Genomic DNA, 12,949 nt, shown 5'->3' with positions numbered 1-12,949 from the left:
TAGGAGAAGCGTCTTTCTAATGTGATCATCTGGCCGCTGTTCATGTTTTGTTTTATTTTATTTTATTTTATTTTATTTTATTTTATTTTATTTTATTTTATTTATTTTTGCCGGCTACAAAACAGCATGTATTATAGAGTTCTTTTTTAAAAGGGAAATTGTTCATTAAAAATACTTGAAAGGATGTGCCCCAAAATGTCAACGAAGAAATTTTGACTTTCATTTTTCTGCTTTTTTATACTATCTGGTTCTGTTCGGGATTAACACCTGGGTACGGGTTATTTGCACAATGATAAAGGAAGATAACGCTTTTTTTCTCTTTTCAAAAATAAATCCTTTGACTTTCCTCCTCTCTTGTATCCATTCCAACTTTGGGGACGTTTCGAGGTACTTGTTGCTGACATTATATCCAATACATAACTTTGAGCCCCTGTCAAATATGCTCTCAGACTTGAATTTCAAAGCACATCAGTGGCAAAGGATCCCATGTCATGCCTTTAATTTGAAAATTACTAATAAGCCCCATCCACCCTAAATGTGCTCAGTGACCTGCCTGCAGGTTTCACGGTGGCATCCTTTGTGTGTGAAAGGGGATCGTCCTTCTATAAACCTTTTCTCATACATTTACTTGCTGTTCACAACACCGTGTGAAGTAGCGGGCAAGTGTAATTACCCATTTTACAGGTGAGGAAACTGAGGGTCCAAGAGATCCAGGCAGGCCGAGCATCACATGGCTGAGGGTAGCCAGGCTGAGACTGGGATTCAAGTTTCCTGATTCCAGGTAGAGGTCTTTTTTCGCTACTGGTTCCTGGGCCAACCCAACAATGGAATCACCCTCACGAGTTTTCTGCGATGTATCGGGGGTAAAAAGAGGAGCTTGGCAAAAAGATAATTTCCTTTGAAGTAAAACTCACACCCAGCCCTCAGCTACACTGTGAATTGGATAGTATTTGTCCTCAAGGCCCACCTCTCCCCGCCCCCTTCCCCCCACCATGCTTGTGGGATGCCCAGGGCTCTCCCCTCAACTTATCCCATTCCTTACATTCCCAGTCCCTAAACAGCACCAGGTTTGTCAGCCTGGGTGCCATTGACATTTTGGACTGAGTAATTCTTTGTTGTGCAGGGTTGTCCTGGATGTTGTTGGACATTGAGCAGCATCTCTGGTCTCTATCCACTAGCTGACTTTGACACTGCGCCCTCAGTTGTAACAGTAAAAACAAAAACAAAAAGACCTCTAGGAATTGTCATATGTCCCCTGGAGGCCGGGGGGTATGGAGCGAAATCACCCCTGCTGCTCTACACCGAACCCCCCCCCTCTCTGGAAGGCACATGATAACCCCATTCCTGTTAGTAAGGCACTTAGTCCTCTGACCATCTCCCCCTTCCCCCAGTCAACAAGGGGCTGTCTCAGAATGGCCTAGGGAGTTTCTTTAAATTGTGACACTTCCACTCCCTGCTGAGAACCTATGCCCCGCACAAGAAGGCATCTTGGTCTCACCGGAAGAGCTCAAATCTTGACTCTGCCATGTCTGAATGTGTGCCCTGAGGTCCATCCAAAAATCATTCTAACTCTTCTTTGCTCATATAAAGTGGGGACATAAGACCTATGTCTGAGTGTTATCATTAGAATTCCATGAAATAACATGTCAACTTGCCTTGATCACAGAGATCTTCAATCAGGACAGACTTTGTTACTCGCCTCCCGTGTCCAGATGGTAAATCGAATGCCCAGATTCAGCACAAGCATGGCACCGTGAGCGGGCTCAGTGCACCTTAGCTCTACCGCTGTTATTCTATCCCTCCTAGTTACACCTCTCAAGGGTAGCTGGATTATACAAAGGAAAAGTGCCTGAACTCAAAACAAACACATCTGGAATGGTGGCTCTCAAACCAAAGACAAGCTGGAAAATTGCGGCAAAGAGTCTTTTGGATCTCTTAGTGGTGCTGTCCATCGGGAGGGGGCAGCCCCACCATAAGAGTGTCCCCAACCACCGTCCTCCCTCTGTCCCTCGAAGCAAATCCCTCCCACCCAGTTAGGGAGGGCAGCAAGACAGATTTCGAAAACCCCCAAGGCCTGGTCTCCAGTGTCTAGTAATTTAATAACACGCAGCCCTTCATAAACACTAATTAAGCAAGAGCGCTGCTCCTGGTGAAGGAAGCCCGCCACCCTCCCACCCCAGGCCTCTGCTTTTCAGGTGGGAGGCCACTGAGAGGTGCCCCCCCACCCCCCGCCCGGAGAAGTGGTTTGCCTAGGGCTAAAGAGGAAAGAAAAAAAGGCAAGTCAAATGGGAAGAAGAGAACCCTTGTGGGGTTCGGTCCAGTCAAGGCTGTTACCGGTTACTCTGGACTGGAGCATCTCCTTTAGATCAGGGGCCCTTCTGGCTCTTGTGCTTCTTAGGGGAGGGTGTCAGAGACCCCTTTGAGAATCCGAAGCTAGCTTTGGGAAAGCTAGCACCTGGGAAATGCACTCACACTTTTAAAATTTTGCAAATACACTTGGACCTGGAACAACGCCGGGGGGCGGGGGGACAGGGGGTAAGGGGCACTGACCTCCTCACACACACACACACAATAGATGATGCATGTTTAACTTTTGACTCCCCCCCAAATCAGTTACTAATAGCCTGCTGTTGACCAGAAGCCTTACTGATAACATCAACAGTCAATTAACACATACTGTGTATGCTCTGTGTATTATATACTGTGTTCTTACCATAAAGTAGGCTAGAGAAAAGAAGATGTTATTAAGAAAGCAATAAGGAAGAAAAGATACATTTACACTCCTGCACTGTAAGAACATCCATGTATAAGTGGACCCGCGCAGCTCCAAGCGGTGTTGTTCAACGACCAACCACACTCTGAACTTATTAAAATTTCCTGCCCTAAGTAATTATAAGTCAGGTCTGATGTTTGGCGAGCCTTTTACAGTTTTAGGAGCGCTTTCCAAGAGGCTAGCGGGAGAATGAGGAGGCGCAGCACGTGGGTTCTAGAATGATGGGCGTATACCCGTCAGTGCCACTCACCAGCTGGTTTGCCCTGAACAAGGTATTGCACCTCCACGCACCCCCATTTCCTCCCTGCCTAACATGAAGTTAGTAGGATAGCTCTTGTTAAAATGATTTCTGCTTAACAGATGAAGAAACTGAGACTTGGACAAACTGAACCCAAAAGGCTACCGTTTGAACCCAGGACTCCTGGCTCTTCCTTTATCATTCTATCAAAACTTTGTAAACTTTTTTGTAGAAGGAGAACATTCGTAAAGCGCACAAGCCTCGAACACTCCCCTCGCTGAATTCTTGCTAATAGACACACCCATGTAACTACCATCTACATTAGGATAATAGGATATTATCAAAACCGCAGAAGCCATCCTCCTGCGCCCTCCAAGTCAATGTCCCCGCAAAGTAGGGTTGCCAGATTTAGCAAATAAAAATAGTGCCTTGGACGTGCTTACAGTAAGACATTAGTCTAAAGCTGGAATTCAAATCTTACCGGGTGGGCTGTATTTTATCTCGCAACCCCACCTCAAAACCAACCAGTAGTTTGACTTACGATTCTAGATTAGTTTTGCCATTCATAGAAATGGAATCCTAGAGTGCGCAGTCTTTTGGTTCAGGCTTCTATTGTTTAACACGTGCATGAAATTCAACAGTATAGCGGCAGCATTTGGCCCTCAGCCAGAGGCCCTCGGGTGGGCGGACATGGGCGGCCTCTTGGGGCACGCCATCCTGTGGGAGCTGCTGCATGGCCCGCGAGTCACGGGTCCAAGCCCACTCACACACTCCATCTCCAGGGGTCCTCCTGGACCCGGGAGCGAGTGGACCTTGGTGGCGGTGAAGCCACAGGGGTGCAGTGGTGGCTCATTGGGGATGTGATCCGGCGCTTTGAGAGGAGGACCTTCAAGCTGGTGGGGATGAAGGTGCTGCAGGCAACCAGATAGAGACTTTGCCCAGCACTGCCATGACCTGCAGAAGAAGCCCTTCTACCCAGCCCTCATCAGCTATAGGAGCTCTGGCCCCGTGGCGGTCATGGTCTGGGAAGACCCCAAAGGGGTCTGCTCTTCAAGGGCCATGACAGGACACATGGACTCAGCTGAGACTTCCCCCAGCGCCACGGAGGGGGTGGGGACTTCAGCATCCACATCAGCAGACACATCATCCAGGCCAGCGACTCCATGGAAGGTGCCCAGAGGGAGACCCAGCTATGGTTCCAGAGCACTGAGCTGGCAGACTGGGCAGACAAAGCCCACTAGAGCAGCCTCTACCCAGCCTGAGCACTCGGGCTGCCCTCAGCCACCCCAGCAGCCCCCCAGGATCAACTACTTCTGTCCATAAGAACTTGAGCCCACACCCAAGGTCTGCCCATCTGTCCCAGACCACTTCCCTGTCCACCCCAGCCCAGAGGGGTTGAGCCACCAACTTCAAGTGACTTTTAATATCCCAAGCCACTTCAGATGGGACCAAATCCTTTCTGTACAAAACTGCCAGGCAACCTTTGGGGTGTCTCCAAAAGTGTGTAGTATGACCTTCCCTCCCCCAAAGGGGGGGCATTAAAATTTACTGTGTGGGGTGCCTGGGTGGCTCAGTCGGTTAAGCCTCTGACTTTAGCTCAGGTCATGATCTTACGGTTTGTGTGTTCGAGCCCCACATCGGGCTCTCTGCTGTCCATGCAGGGATCCTGTCCCCCTCTCTCTCTGCCCCTCCCCTGCTCTCTCTATCTCTCCCACTCTCAAATAAACATTTAAAAAAAGACTTTAAAAACATTCACTGTGTTCTTCATGGGGGTGGATTGCTTATTACAGTTTGTGCCATCTCTGAGGCAGGGATGAGGACTTTACCCAAAGCTGTAAGAGTCTGAGAGTAGAAATAAAGCTTACCCTTTCATACACACACACACACACACACACACACAACAATGTAACAGCAATTATTTTTCATTAATGTACAGTATTTTACTGTACACAATGGCAAACAAATGTATAATATATAATCAGTAAAAGTTTATTCATTGTATATTATAAATATATACATATACACATACATATACATATACATATACATATACATATACATATACATATACAATGAATATGAACTTCTAGGTTATTTTCAGCCAGGACAAGGATGGCTACTATATTCTCGTATATGGTGTTTTTCGTTAATATATGAATGCTTCCCAGGAGCCTGGGTGGCTCAGTCGGTTGAACATCCAACTTCGGCTCAGGTCATGATCTCACAGTTCATGAGTTTGAGTCCCGTGTCAGGGTTTGTGCTGACAGCTTAGACTGGAGCCTGCTTCAGCTTCTGTGTCTCCCTCTCTCTCTTTCTGCCCCTTCCCTGCTCATGCTCATGCTCTGTCTCTGTCTCTCAAAAATTAATAAATGTTAAAAAAATTAAAAAAATAATAATATATATATATGAATGCTTCTCTATTGGGTATACACCTAGGGGTAACATTTCTGTAACATCAGGGTCTACATGGGTTCAGCTTTAATAGCTAGTACCAAATTTCTCCAAAGTTGTTGAACCGATTCATTCAAGAATGCACAGAGAGATCCATTTTCATCACCTGGTATTGTCCATTTCCTCCCTTTTATGGTAAGGGTAAAGTGGTATCTCATTGTGGTGTTAATTTGTATTTCCCTAATAACTAATGATTTGGGGCATCTTTTCACATGCTTACTGTCATAAGATGCTTATTGAAGTCTATTGCCCATTTTAAAAAATGGTGTGTCTTTTTCTTATTGATTTGGAAGAATTCTTTACATATTCTAGATATAAGACCTTTGTCAGACATAGGTTTTGTAAATATCTTCTCCCTCTCTGTGGCTTGTTTTGCAATCTCATAATGGTACGTTTGGATGAACAGAAACTTTTAACCTATATGGTATTACTTTTGTGTGTGCTGTGTAAGAAATCTTGACCCCCAAGGGAGGTCATAAAGATATCTTCCTAGGGGCGCCTGGGTGGCTCAGTTGGGTGAGCATCCGACTTCAGCTCAGGTCGTGATCTCATTGTTTGTGAGTTTAAGCCCCATGTCAGGCTCTGTGCTGACAGCTCAGAGCCTGGAGCCTTATTCAGATTCTGTGTCTCCCTGTGTCTCTGCCCCTGCCCTGCTCATGCTCTGTCTTTCTCTCTCTCTCTCTTTCTCAGAAATAAATATCAAAAAAAAAAAAAAAAAACCATTAAAAAATAAATATTAAAAAATAATTTATATAAATAAAGAAATAAATAACATATATCTTCCTATGTTACCTTTCCATTTGATTTTTCACATTCAGAGTTACTGGACCTATTTCTTTGTCTATCATATGTACAGTCCGATTAATTCAAAAATTATTTCCCAGCTTCATAATCTTCCAGAATCTGTGTTCATATTTGTTAATATCATCATTAGATAGTTTCTTTCCATCCAATACGGAATTTTGAAGTATATTGCCATGTGCCAAGGCATTGTGTTTAATACTAAGAACTTAAACCTTGAGCTGGGCATGGAGGTAATTTTCTCAGAGCTCCTAGCGTGTGGTCTGTCCACATCCACCTATGTCTTCTGCCTCCACCCACTGTGTCTCCATAGATTCCCTTTAGGGGCAAAGTCCACTTAGATTTGCCTGTAAGGCTTGTGCTCCAGTCTGGGCAGGAAGAGGACGAGCATGTTCACGAGCGGTAATCCTTTGCAGCAGCTCCAGCTGAAGGTTCAAAGAGAGAGCCTGAAACCTGGATCATTTGTGAGTTGTAGGTCCCTGTGCCAAGTAAGAGCCTGTATTCCAGCCAACTCAGTGGCGGCAAAGATCCGTTGTCCAGTCGCTTGGAGTGGCTCGAAAATGCTTGGGGCGGCTGAAATGTCAGTAACAGGAGAAGTGATAAACTATGAATGACTTGTGGTACCTGATTGTATCGTAACTATTCTGCTTTGCTGGCCTCACTAGTTCTTCCCATCAGTCGTCAATCACATAACACCCAACTACTAATTCTTAGGCTCGGGAAGGTGGTCAGTTAGGAAATAGCAACCTCCACCTCAAATCCAGTGTCCGTCCTTTGGAGACTTTTTGGTGCTGTTCCAGAACATAAACTTTTAACGTAAACAAACCCGACCTACTACCCTTGTATCTTGGGCTCCTTAGATTTTAGGACTCTCTTTGGGGCTTAGGGCTCATTATCTGGTTCTTCCTAGCCCCTGGCCACCTCAAATTTGAACACCCCACCCACCCCAGGGAGCCCCAGACTCCAAAATTGACCACCAACATTGATGGCTCTTGTCCCAGACGAGCTGAACAAAACTTTTGCAGGAGATGGGGTCTAGACATTGTGGGAGAAGAGTGCTTCCTCTTACATTTTCCTGATCTATATTCCCTCTAGTTGCCTGCACCAGCCACTCCCCAATCCCTCCAGTGAAGGCGGAGATATTCTGGATGATGCCTTCCTACTTAGGACTCCCTTAGCCAAAGAGCTCTACCTGGGTGGCAGATAGCCCTTTCCTAAATAGAGGGAGGATTACAAGGGTAGGGGGTCAGAGCCACAGAATTGAAATGCAAATGTAGGTTCTTAACTCTTAATGTAGTTTTTAAAAGTAAGGAAAGAATGAGAGAGATTTTTCTGAGAACACGTTACACATGAAAATGGGGCACCTGGCTGGGTCAGTCCGTAAAGTATGCCGCCGTTGATCTTGGGGTGGTGAGTTCAAGCCCCCCCGTTGAGGGTAGAGATTACTTTTAAACAATGTTTGTGCCCATTGGTGATGGTTAAAAGTTGAATAAAGATAAACAAACAAACAAACATGAAAATGTACCAAGAATCTCCGATGGCATTGGTGTATGTTTTTGACTTGAGGGTGGGACAGCGAGGTAAGCTTCTGTGATGACCAGGCCAGAGGCAGAAAGGAACCTTTACTAGACCTGGCCGCCGAGGGGCGCAAGACCACAGGAGCAAACAGAAGGAGCCTGGAGGAAGATCACAGGCCAGTGTGAGGCCCGACCATGAATGGGTCAGAGAAGCAGCCCAATCCCTGCTGCAGGACAAATACAGGCATTTAAAGGGAACTAGGGCTTGTATGAGCAGCACTGTATGAGCAGTACTGGGAGAAGACTGCGTCAACTGTGTTCTACACTCCAAAGTTAGAGGCTCCCACTGGGAGCTTAACAGGAAAGACCTGACTCCTTCAGAGACAAAGGACTCAGGAGGGCTGAGTCCTATGATCACCGTGCATAGAAGGTGCTGGAAACAAAGGGGACTATTTTCTCCATACCTGAGCCCAGGGGCCCTTGACAACTCCAGGCTCTATTTAACCCTGCTCTACTTAATTTCCTCAAGAGAAAGTGCCCTCACTGTGGACTCAAGCTCGCTTTCTCTGGAAGCCGCTGGAGGTGACTTTTGTTAAGGAACTGTTTCCTCTGTCACAGGAATGGCTGTTAGGAGGAAACCAAAGGGTTGAGATCTGTTCTGGAGAGCAAGTCAAGGAGGTGGAATGTGCACATCCCATGTGCAAAGGCTCAGGCCTTTGTTATGACTAATATTCTTATTATAATACCCTGGGGCCGTCAACCCCACTGAAGAAAGGAAGAGGAAGCAGGTGAGTGCCATTTTGGAGACATAGCTCTGCACTCTGAACTGAGTCTCTTACCCCAGGTTGATCCCAAAGGCTCTCTGAGGGTTCCTGATGTGGACGTAACTCAGGGGTTTGTGAACTCCGAGGAATACCTTGCATCTTTATTTTTACTGAGCTCTCACTGAAATTCAGCATTTCCTCCTATTCCCGATGTGGGCAACAAATTAATAGTAGTAGCAGTAACTGTGACCTTTTTTAAAAACAATTGTTAACCTTATAGTGAAACATTCTCGATTATTTCATGTGTTACAAGCCCATATTACTTGTAATATGGGAATAATAATAAAATATAATTTATAAAACCAAAAATCTGTAATTCTCCAAACAACTGGTAGGCCCACATGTATTTCCCATATTAGTATTATTATTTTTTATATGTTTATTTATTTATTTGGTGGGGAGGGGCAGAGAAAGAGGGAGAGAATCTCAAGCAGGCTCCATGCTGTCAGTGCAGAGCCCGACTCCAGGCTTGAGCTCACGACTGTGAGTTCATGACCTGAACTGAAATCAAGAATCAGATACTTAACAAACTGAGCCACCCAGGCACCCCTGTATTTCCCATACTATGTAAACAAACTTATATAATATAATAAAGGCCGAGAAGCCACTAATCTACTTTATGAGGCTGGCCTTGATCCCCAAAGCAAAACTAGACAATAAGGGACAAGGCATAACGATAAAACTTCACCTCTCCCAGCAAGCCTGCTCCAGTGACGATGCTGTGAATGAGACTCAGTTTCTGTCTCTATTTCTTGCCTTTGCTTCCTTAGTGTTGGCATCTGTGATTATAACACTACTGGAAATCACAGATTTTTTTTTTAATGTTTATTATTAAAAAAAAATTTTTTTTAATGTTTATTTATTTTTGAGACAGAGAGAGACAGAGCATGAACGGGGGAGGGGCAGAGAGAGAGAGGGAGACACAGAATCGGAAGCAGGCTCCAGGCTCTGAGCCATCAGCCCAGAGCCCGACGCGGGGCTCGAACTCACAGATGGTGAGATCGTGACCTGAGCTGAAGTGGGACGCTTAACCGACTGAGCCACCCAGGCACCCCTTTTTTGAGACAGCGAGCGAGTGCGTGTGTGCCTGTGCAGGTGGGGGAGGGGCACAGAGAGGGGAATAGAGGATGTTAAAGCAGGCTCTGCACGGACAGCAACAAGCTCAATGTGGGGCCCGAACTCACAAACAGCAAGATCGTCACCTGAGCCGGAGTCAGATGCTCAACTGACTGAGCCACCCAGGAGCCCCAATCACAGATATTTTTATGTCATATTATGATGGTTGTGGAAACCTTGAAATATCATTTATATTCATCATTAATTCTAAATCACAAAAGTTCTTAGACTTGCCTTAATAAAGAAGCACTTAAGTAATTACATCACAAATTTGTTTTTTAAAAATATTTTGATAGCTGTATTTCAATATAATTGGGCTCTTTTGTAATCCTGTGTGTATTTTTAATTTGTTTTTTACTTTTAGTATCTTTATTGAGGTATAACTGACCATATGATGAGCTACCTCTATTTGAAGTATACAACTGATAAATTATGACATATGTCTACACTTGTGAAATCATCACCACGATGAAGACAGTGAACCTGTCCATTGCCCACAGTCGTTTCCTCATGTCCATTTGGAATTCCTCCCTCTTGCCCCTCCTCAGACCCCAAGCCCCAGAGAAATCTAGTCTGCCTCTTCTAGAACTTTATATAAGTAGAGTTATACAGTAGGCACTCTTATTTTTAAATGTGTCTTTCTTTATTTAGCATAATGATTTTGAGGTTTGTCTATACTGCTTGATGTATCACTAGTTCCTGTTTGGTTTGTTTCTGAATGGTATTATATTGTGCAGTTAAACATTAATTGTTTATCCATTCACCAATTGATGGGTCTTTGTATTGTTTCCAGTTCTTGGCTATTACAAACAAAGATGCGTTGAACATTGGTGTATACGTCTTTGTGTGGACACAGGCTTTCATTTCTCTCAGGTCACTACCTAGGGGTGGAACAAACAGCTAGGTCAAATAGGAGGTTTGTATTCAACATCATAAGAAACTGCCAAACTTTCCCCCCAAGAGTTAGTAGTACCTACATTCCCACCAAACGTAGTGAAGGAAAACTCCAGTTGCTCCACGTCCTCATCAACATTTGGTGTGGTCAGCCTTGTTAATTTTAGGCATTCTAAGAAACGCGAGGCGGTATCTCACTGTGGTGTTGGTTTACATTTCCTGGTGACTGATGAGAGTGAGTTTGTATTCCTGTGCTTATTTACAATCTGTATATCTTCTTTGGTGATGAGCCTGTTCAAACTTTTTGCTCATTTTCTATTGGCTTGCCTGTTTTATGATTTAGTTTTGAGAGTTTTGATATGTTCTGGATTCAAGTCTTTTATCAGATATTGTTTGGAAAACATTGTTCGCCCGTGTTTGGTTTGCCTTTCATCCTTTTGACAGTGTTTTCTGAAGAGCAGAGGTTCTTAATTTGATGAGGGCCCAGTTTATCAATTCCTGTGTATATGTGGATTGTCTTTTTGGTATCAGATCTAAGTAATCTTTGCCTAACCAAAGGTCACAAAGATTTCTCCTGTGCTTTCTTCTAGAAGTTCTATAGTTTTAGGTTTAACATATAGGTCTGGGATCCATTTTGAATTAATTTTTTAGATGGTGCAAGCAAGGTATAGATCTAAATTCCTTTTTTTTTTTTTTTTTTTTTTTACTTCATACAGATATCCAATTGCTCTGGCACCATTTGTTGAAAAGATTATGCTTTTTCCACTGAATTGCTTTTGCATTTTTGTGGAAAATACTTGATTATGTATGTATGAGTCTATTTCTGAACCCTCTATTCCTTTCCATTGACCTATTTATCTCTCTTTACACAATACCATATTGTCTTGATTGCTGTAGCTTTATAATGAGTCTTGAAGTCAGATAGTGTTCGTCCTCCAACTTTGTTCTTTTTTTAAAAAGTTGGTTTTGCTCTTTTTAGTCTTTTGCATTTTCATATGAACTTTATAAGCAGCTTGTTGATGTCTATGAAACAGCCTCCTGGGATTTTAATAGGGATTGCACCAGATCAAGGGATCAACAAAGTTTCTCTGTAGAGAGCCAAATGGTAAATGTTTTAGACCATACAGTCTCTGTTGCAATGATTCAACTCTGCCATTGTAGCATGAAAGCAGCCATAGCCAACGCAGAAGCATAGGAGTGTGGCTGTGTTCCAATAAAATGCTATTTATAAAAACAGGTGGTGGGCTGGATTTGGCCTATGGGCTATGGTTTGCCTATCCCTGCTATAGATCAGTTTGGGGAAAACTGACATCTTAACAAAATGGAGTCTTCTCACTCATTAACATGGTAAGTTTCGCCATTAATTTAGACATTCTTTAATTTTTTTAAATAGACTTTAATTTTTAGAACGTCGTACAAAAGAACTGAGAAGCTAGTACAGAGATCCCCATATACTGTGTGCCCAGTTTCCTCTACTGTTAACATCTTACAGTAGTATGAGTACAATTGATGGACCAATATTAATATAACATTATTAGCTCCAGTCTGTGGTTTATTTAGGAATTCTTAGTTTTTCCCTAATGTCCTTTTTCTGTTCTGGGATCATATCCAAGCTATGTCATTATATTTAGTTGTCATGTCTCTTTAGATCCCTCTTGGGTATGACAATTTCTCCAATATTCTGTGTTTTTGATAAGTATTGGCCAATATTTTGGAGGATACCCCAGTGTCGGAATTTTTCTGATGTTTTTCTCATGAAGACTGGGGAAATGGGTTATTAGGAGGAAAACCACAAAGGTAAAGTGTCAGTTTTATCACATCACATCAAATGTACATATGTCAACATGATTTATGACTGTTGATGTTGGCCTTGATTTTCTGGCTAAGATGGATTTGTCAGGTTTCTTCACTGTCAAGTTACCCTCTTTTTTCCATCTTTCCATACTGTACACTTTCTTTTTGTTTAGAATTTTGTTAGCATTTTTTTTTTAAGTAAACCCTACCCCAATGTAGGATTCAAACTCATGATCCTGAGATCAAGAGTCACATGTTCTACCAACCGAGCCAGCTAGGTGTCCCTATACTGTGCACTTTGGAAGGAAGTCACTATGTGCAGCTCACACCTAAGGAAGGAGAAGTTAGAACTTCTCTAATTTATTTTAATGTTTATTTCTTTTTGAGAGAGCATAAGTGGGAGAGGGGCAGAGAGAGGGGGACAGAGGATCTGAAGGGGGCTCTGTGCTGACAGGCTGACAGGAAAAAGCCCAATGTGGGGCTTAAACCCACGAAATGCGAGGTCATGACCTGAGCCGATGTCAGTGGCTCAATTGACTGA

The 12,949-nt window shown here is 43.6% G+C and overlaps 1 pseudogene; it reads left to right on the top strand.

Annotated features, from left to right (window-relative positions):
- The first annotated feature begins 3,701 nt into the window (after nt 1-3,701).
- LOC102972486 lies at nt 3,702-4,273 on the top strand (annotated as a pseudogene).
- Nucleotides 4,274-12,949: the final 8,676 nt, after the last annotated feature.

The sequence above is a fragment of the Panthera tigris genome, chromosome D2, assembly GCF_018350195.1.
Source record: "Panthera tigris isolate Pti1 chromosome D2, P.tigris_Pti1_mat1.1, whole genome shotgun sequence".
Classification (NCBI taxonomy): domain Eukaryota; kingdom Metazoa; phylum Chordata; class Mammalia; order Carnivora; family Felidae; genus Panthera; species Panthera tigris.
The sequence above is the reverse complement of the archived record's forward strand: the minus strand, read 5'-3'. Positions and strand labels throughout refer to the sequence as shown.